Genomic DNA, 6,226 nt, shown 5'->3' on the forward strand with positions numbered 1-6,226 from the left:
GTTAACAAGGTTCTGCCCAAATAAAGCCAATCCAAACAATCATAGAAAGAAAGCAAAAATCTGGGAAACTATTTTTACAGCTAGTGTTTCTGATAAGGTTTTATTTCTCAAATGTATAGAGAACTGATTCAATTCATACAAACACAAGTCATTGTAATGATAAATGGTCAAAGATCATGAACAGGCAGTTTTCAGAGGAAGAAATTAAAGCTATCTATAGTCATATAAAAAAACTCTAAATCACTAGTGATTAGAAAAATGTAAGTTAAAGCAATTCTGAGGTACCACTTCACACCTAACATGACAAAACAGAAAAATGCTATATGTTGGAGAAGATGTAGGAAAATTGAAACACTAATCCATTATTGGTGCAGTTGTGAATTGATCCAACACTTCTGGAAAGCATTTTAGGACTACATCCAAAGAACTATAAAACTGTACATACACTTAGATCCAGCAATACCACTACTAGGTCTATATCACAAAATGGTCATAAAAAGGGGAAAGCACCCCCACATATAAAAATATTATTTGCAACTTTATTTGTGATGGTAAAGAATTGGATATTGTGGGGATGCCGTCAATTGGGGAATGGCAGAACAAGTTGTGATATATGAATGTAATTGTATGCAATTGTGCTGGACCTAAAATCTGTGGTGCATCACAACTACTCAGGGCTGATGGAGCCACACATTGATTAGTGATAAGGAGATGATCTTAGAGAAATGAGTTGAACACTTCCTTAGTATTCTCAACAGAACATCATCATTCAATGCTGAGGCCATTTACCTCAGGTTGAAGTAAATCCCTCCTTAACTGAACTTCCAACTGAAGAAGAGATTTTGAGGGCCATTAGGCTCCTTTCATGTGACAAAGCACATGCTGCTGATTCTATTCCAGCTGAGATGCACAAAGTAGGGGACAACTGCTCATACAAAAGCTAATTGAAATTTTCCAGGTTATATAGCAAGAGGAAGTTATACCCCAGGAGTTCAAGGATGTCTCCATTTTCCATCTCTATAAAGGCAAAGGGAATAGATTGTCCTGTGACAATCATAGGGGAATCTCTCTATTAGTCATTGCTGACAAAATTCTTGCTGCTTAATAAGCTGACCTTTCATGGGGAAGATAGTCATATACCTGAGAGCCAATGTGGCTTCAGAAAGGGCATAGGAATAGTAGGTACGGTGTTTGCTGCCCAACAACTCCAGGAGAAATGCCAGAAGCAGAACAGAGGCCTCTACACAACATTTGTAGAACAGACTAAGGCCTTTGACACTGTTAGTTGTGAAAACTTATGGAAAATTATGTCAAAATTTGGTTGCCCAGAGAAGTTCATCAATATTGCATGTCAATTTCATGATGGCATGTTTGCCCAGGTTTTGGGTAATGGACAATGCTCTGGTGCCTTCCCAGTCAGCAATGGAGTAAAACAGGGCTATGTGCTTGCTCCCATGCTTTTTAGCATGTTATTTTCAGCCATGTTGACAAATGCTTTCAATGAGGGTGAACATGGCATCAAGGTCAACTACAGTACTGATGGTAAGTTCTTCAGTTTGGAAAGGTTACCAGCCAAGACCAAATTGGAGGGAGTGTTGGTAAATGATTTTCTGTTTGCAAATGATTGTGCATTCCATGCAGTCTATGAAGCTGAGATACAGCAAAGTATTGATCAATTCTCTTCTTCCTGTGCTAATTTTGGCTTAGTAATTAACACTAAGTAAATACAGATCCTCCATCAGCCACCACCACACCATCTATATGTGGAACCTTCAGTTCCAGATGGAGAAGTTCTGAATGCTGTAAATAAGTCCACTTACCTTTGGAGTGTACTTTCCAGGGATGTACACATTGGCAATGAGGTTGATACATGCATTGTTAGAACTAAGTCAGTGTTTGGGAGGTTCTGAAGAAAAGTATGGGAGAGAAGAGTTATTAGACTGACTACCAAACTGAAGGTCTACAGAGCTGTTGTGCTAACCTCATTGTCATATGCTTGTGAAAGATGGACAGTCTACCAGCACCATGACAGGAAATTGAATCACTTCCATTTAAATTATCTTACAAAGATTCTGAGGATCACCTGGCAGGATAAGGGGTGTGTGTGTGTGTGTGTGTGTGTGTGTGTTTGTCCTTTGTTGAAGAAGAAGACCATGCCATCAGAGAAAAAATAATGACATGACTTGCACTGGACTTCAGTTTTTTTCTGAGTGAAAGAGGGTTGTGCAGGTCACCAGCCTCACTTCTCCTCCTGAGCCATCTGAATCCAGTGACCAGATATTCATCAGGATGACTGGAGATGACCCAAGATGAGGCAACTGGGGTTAAGTGACTTGCCCAAGGTCACACAGCTAGTGAATGTCGTGTCAGGTGAAATTTAAACTCAGGTCCTCCTGACTTCTGCACTGGTGCTCTATCCGTTGCACCACCCAGCTGCACCCAACAGGATAAGGTATCAGACACTGAAGTCCTTGCTTGAGCTGAATTTCCAAGTATTCAAATTATGCTTCAGAGAGCACAACTATGAAGTTCTGACCACGTTGTTCAATTGCCAACTGTGCACTTGCCAAAAAGACTATTTTATGGAGAACTTGTATGGGGCAGGCAATCACATGGCAGCCAGAAGAAGAGATACAAAGACATTCTCAAGGTCTCTCTCAAGAACTTTGGATTTGACTGTACAACTTGGAAGACACTGCCACAGGACTGTTCAGCATGGCATGCCCACATCAGAAAGGGTGCTGTGCTCCTTGAGCAAATCAGAATTGAGACAGCACAAAGTAAACACAGCATGCACAAATTTCGGATATCCACCTCAAATATTCACATGGACTATCTGTGCTCAAGCTGTGGCAGAGCAATCCAAGCTTGTATTGGCCTGATCAGTCACACTCAGACACACTGAAATTTCACTTTATCATGGTGATGCCATCCTCTTTGAAAACGAAGGAGAACAACCAACCAACCAATACTATTGTGCTATCAGAAATGAAGAATAGGCAGATTATTGAAAAAAAAAAAAAAACCCTTGGAATGACTTATGTGAACTAAATAGTGAGTAAAATGAACAGAATCCGAAACACATTGTACATAGTGTATTGATTGTATATTGATTAACTACGATAGATTTAACTCTTCTGAGCAATGCAATGATCTAAAACAATTCCGAAAGACTCATCATGGAAAATGCTGTCCACATCCAGTGAGAGAACTGTGCAGTATGAATGCAAATTGAAGCAAACTATTTTCCTTTTTTTCTGTTATGTTTTTCCTTTTGTTCTCAATCTTCTTATACAACATGACTTATGTGGAAATATGATTAATATGATCATACATATATGACCTATATCAGATTGCTTGTCTTGGGCAGGGGAGAGGAGAGTGAAAAAATTAGAAGTCAAAATCTTATAATAAAAATGAATATTTAAAATTATCTTTACTTATAATTGAAAAAATCTTATCTTTTTAAAACAAAATAGAAAAATTCAACTTCACTGTTATAAGAGGCAGGCAGTGTGGCTATATAACAATTCTTATTAAAAAAATTGGATGTGAGCCTGGGAGCAGCAACCTCACATCTAACTCAGAACTTTTGCAGCCTGACCAGCTATCCCTCCAGCTACCCTCCAAAATGGCATCAACTGTCAAGGATCAGCTTATCTTGAATGTCCTAAAGGAGGACCAGATTCCCCAGAACAAGATCACTGTTGTTGGGGTTGGTGCAGTTGGCATGGCATGTGCCATTAGTATCTTAACAAAGGAATTGGCTGATGAACTTGCCCTAGTTGATGTAATAGAAGACAAACTAAAGGGAGAGATGATGGATCTCCAGCATGGCAACCTTTTCCTCAAAACGTCAAAGACTGTTTCTGGCAAAGACTGCAGTGTGACTGCAAACTCAAAACTGGTCATTGTTACGGCTGGGGCACATCAACAGGAGGGAGAAAGTTGTCTTAATTTGGTCTAGCGTAATGTGAATATCTTTAAATCTATCATTCCCAATAATGTTATATATAGCCCTAGTTGCAAGCTGCTTATTGCTTCCAATCCAGTGGATATTTTGACATATATAACCTGGAAGCTAAGTGGCTTTCCTATAAACAGTGTTATTGGAAGTGGTTGCAATCTGGATTCTGCTCATTTCTGTTACCTAATGGGGGAGAGATTTGGTGTCCATTCTTCAAGCTGTCATGGATGAGTCCTTGGGAATCATGGGGACTCCAGTGTTCCTGCGTGGAGCGGTGTGAATCTTGCCAGTATGTCTCTAAAGAACCTCCATCCTTCTTTGGGAACTGATGCTGATGCAGAAAATTGGAAAATGTTCATAAACAGGTGGTTAAAAGTGGTTATGAGGTAATCAAACTGAAGGGCTACACTTCCTGGGCCATTGGCTTGTCTGTGGCAGATCTGGCAGAAAGCATTATGAAGAATCTTAGGAGAGTGCATCCAATTTCCACCATGATTAAGGGCTCATATGGCATTAAAGAGGATGTCTTTCTTAGTGTCCCATGTGTCTTGAGGCAGAATGGCATTTCAGATGTGGTGAAGATCAACTTGAATAGGAGGAGGAGAGCCTTTTAAAGAAGAGCACAGACACTCTTTGGGGAATCCAGAAGGAGCTGCAATTTCAAAACCTTTAAATGTGCTGCCATAAAGACAACATGACAGGGGTTGAGGGTTACATATGATCTGCTTTTCAAATAGACCAAATCCTTCCTCTGACTAGTGACTAAACACTAGAAGTATAATACCTGTGAATGCACTCTAGTTTCTTCCTAAAGTTAGAAATGGGGAATAGAACCCTGTTGTAGTTAGCATATGATGCTGGATATGACCTGTATAGTCTCAGTGGTTGGTGTCAAGCACAGCCAGTGTCCCACAGGTATATAAACTGCCTGCTTTGTATGTAGGTGTTACAAGTTCCCTTAGGTCCAGAAGAGAACACTCCTGGATACAAAACAGCATACAGTAGTAATTCTTTATTGATGCATTGATTACCTTTGTGCTCCCCTCCATTAGGGCACTACAACATGTCCCCCATGTATCACCTCTCTAGAGGACCTAATTTTGTCTGCCTATACATACATATATATCTATATATCTATATCTATATCTATATATATCAATAGTTGTAAATTTCCATATTATATAAGAAGATTTGCATATGTACAACAATGCGACCAATTCTTCAAGTGTCATACTAACCCAAAATATTGAATAAACAACAAATAACTGATACAAAAAAAAAAGATTGAGGACTTTTAGGAAATCTCAAGGTCAGCATAAATCATGAGTATGGCAGATTCCTTAAAAAACAAACAGCAAAACTAATGCAATACTAAGCTACTTTAAAAGACATTATCCAAAACAGAAAGCGCAATCATTCCATAGCATTCTACCTGGATCAAGTCACATTTGTAGCCCTATATCATTTTGAGACACCACTTTTCAGGAAACATCTGAACAGGCTGGAGTCCAAGGGAAGCTGGGAAAGTGAGATGATTGGAGAGCATGTCAAATAAAGATGGACTAAAGGAACTGAGGCAATTTCAGCTGAAGATAAAAAAAAAAAAAAACAACTTAGGAACATAAAACCTGATAGTTAAGTTTTTTGTTTTTCTTACTTTTCCCCCATCCCAGGCAATTGGGAGAAATATATCATTTTCAGAGAGGAAAAATATATATTTGATGGAAGAGGTTTTCTCGTAATTAGTATCACTCAAAGTTGGAATAGCTGTATTTCATGAGACTGTGAATTTCTCTTCATTGGAGGCCTTCAAGCAGAAGCTGGATAAGTTCTTAGGCCTATTGAAGAAGGAATTCCTGGTTTAGGCATGCTTTAGATCAGTTGGCCCCTAAGGTACTTTGTAGTTCTTATTATATAAAGACAAAAGAAACATGATTGCCATTTTCAAATACTTAAAGAGTTCCTGAGAGGCAGAGCAGAGAGCTGGCTAGCCTTAGATTATGGCCACAGAAAGGTCATGGTTCAAGTCTTACCTCTAACACATAATGGCTTTGTTATGGTAGACAAGTCACTTGACTTCTCAATACCCAGGAAATATACCAATTAAATCAAATGTTTAGTTCTCTTCTCTAGAAGAAAAAAAGAGTATTGTAAGTGTCCTAAAAGAAAGAATTTAGATATCAGTCACAGTCAGGAGCACAGAAGATGTGGCTCCTTTATAAAGGAAGAGGGATTGGAATATGATATTCTTTTTTTTTT

General features: G+C 38.9%; 1 pseudogene; it reads left to right on the forward strand.

The window, feature by feature from the left end:
• Positions 1–3,631: 3,631 nt before the first annotated feature.
• On the forward strand, positions 3,632–4,640 carry LOC140507646 (L-lactate dehydrogenase A chain pseudogene; annotated as a pseudogene).
• The last annotated feature ends 1,586 nt before the right edge of the window (positions 4,641–6,226 follow it).

The sequence above is a fragment of the Notamacropus eugenii genome, chromosome 5 (genome assembly GCF_028372415.1).
Source record: "Notamacropus eugenii isolate mMacEug1 chromosome 5, mMacEug1.pri_v2, whole genome shotgun sequence".
NCBI lineage: Eukaryota > Metazoa > Chordata > Mammalia > Diprotodontia > Macropodidae > Notamacropus > Notamacropus eugenii.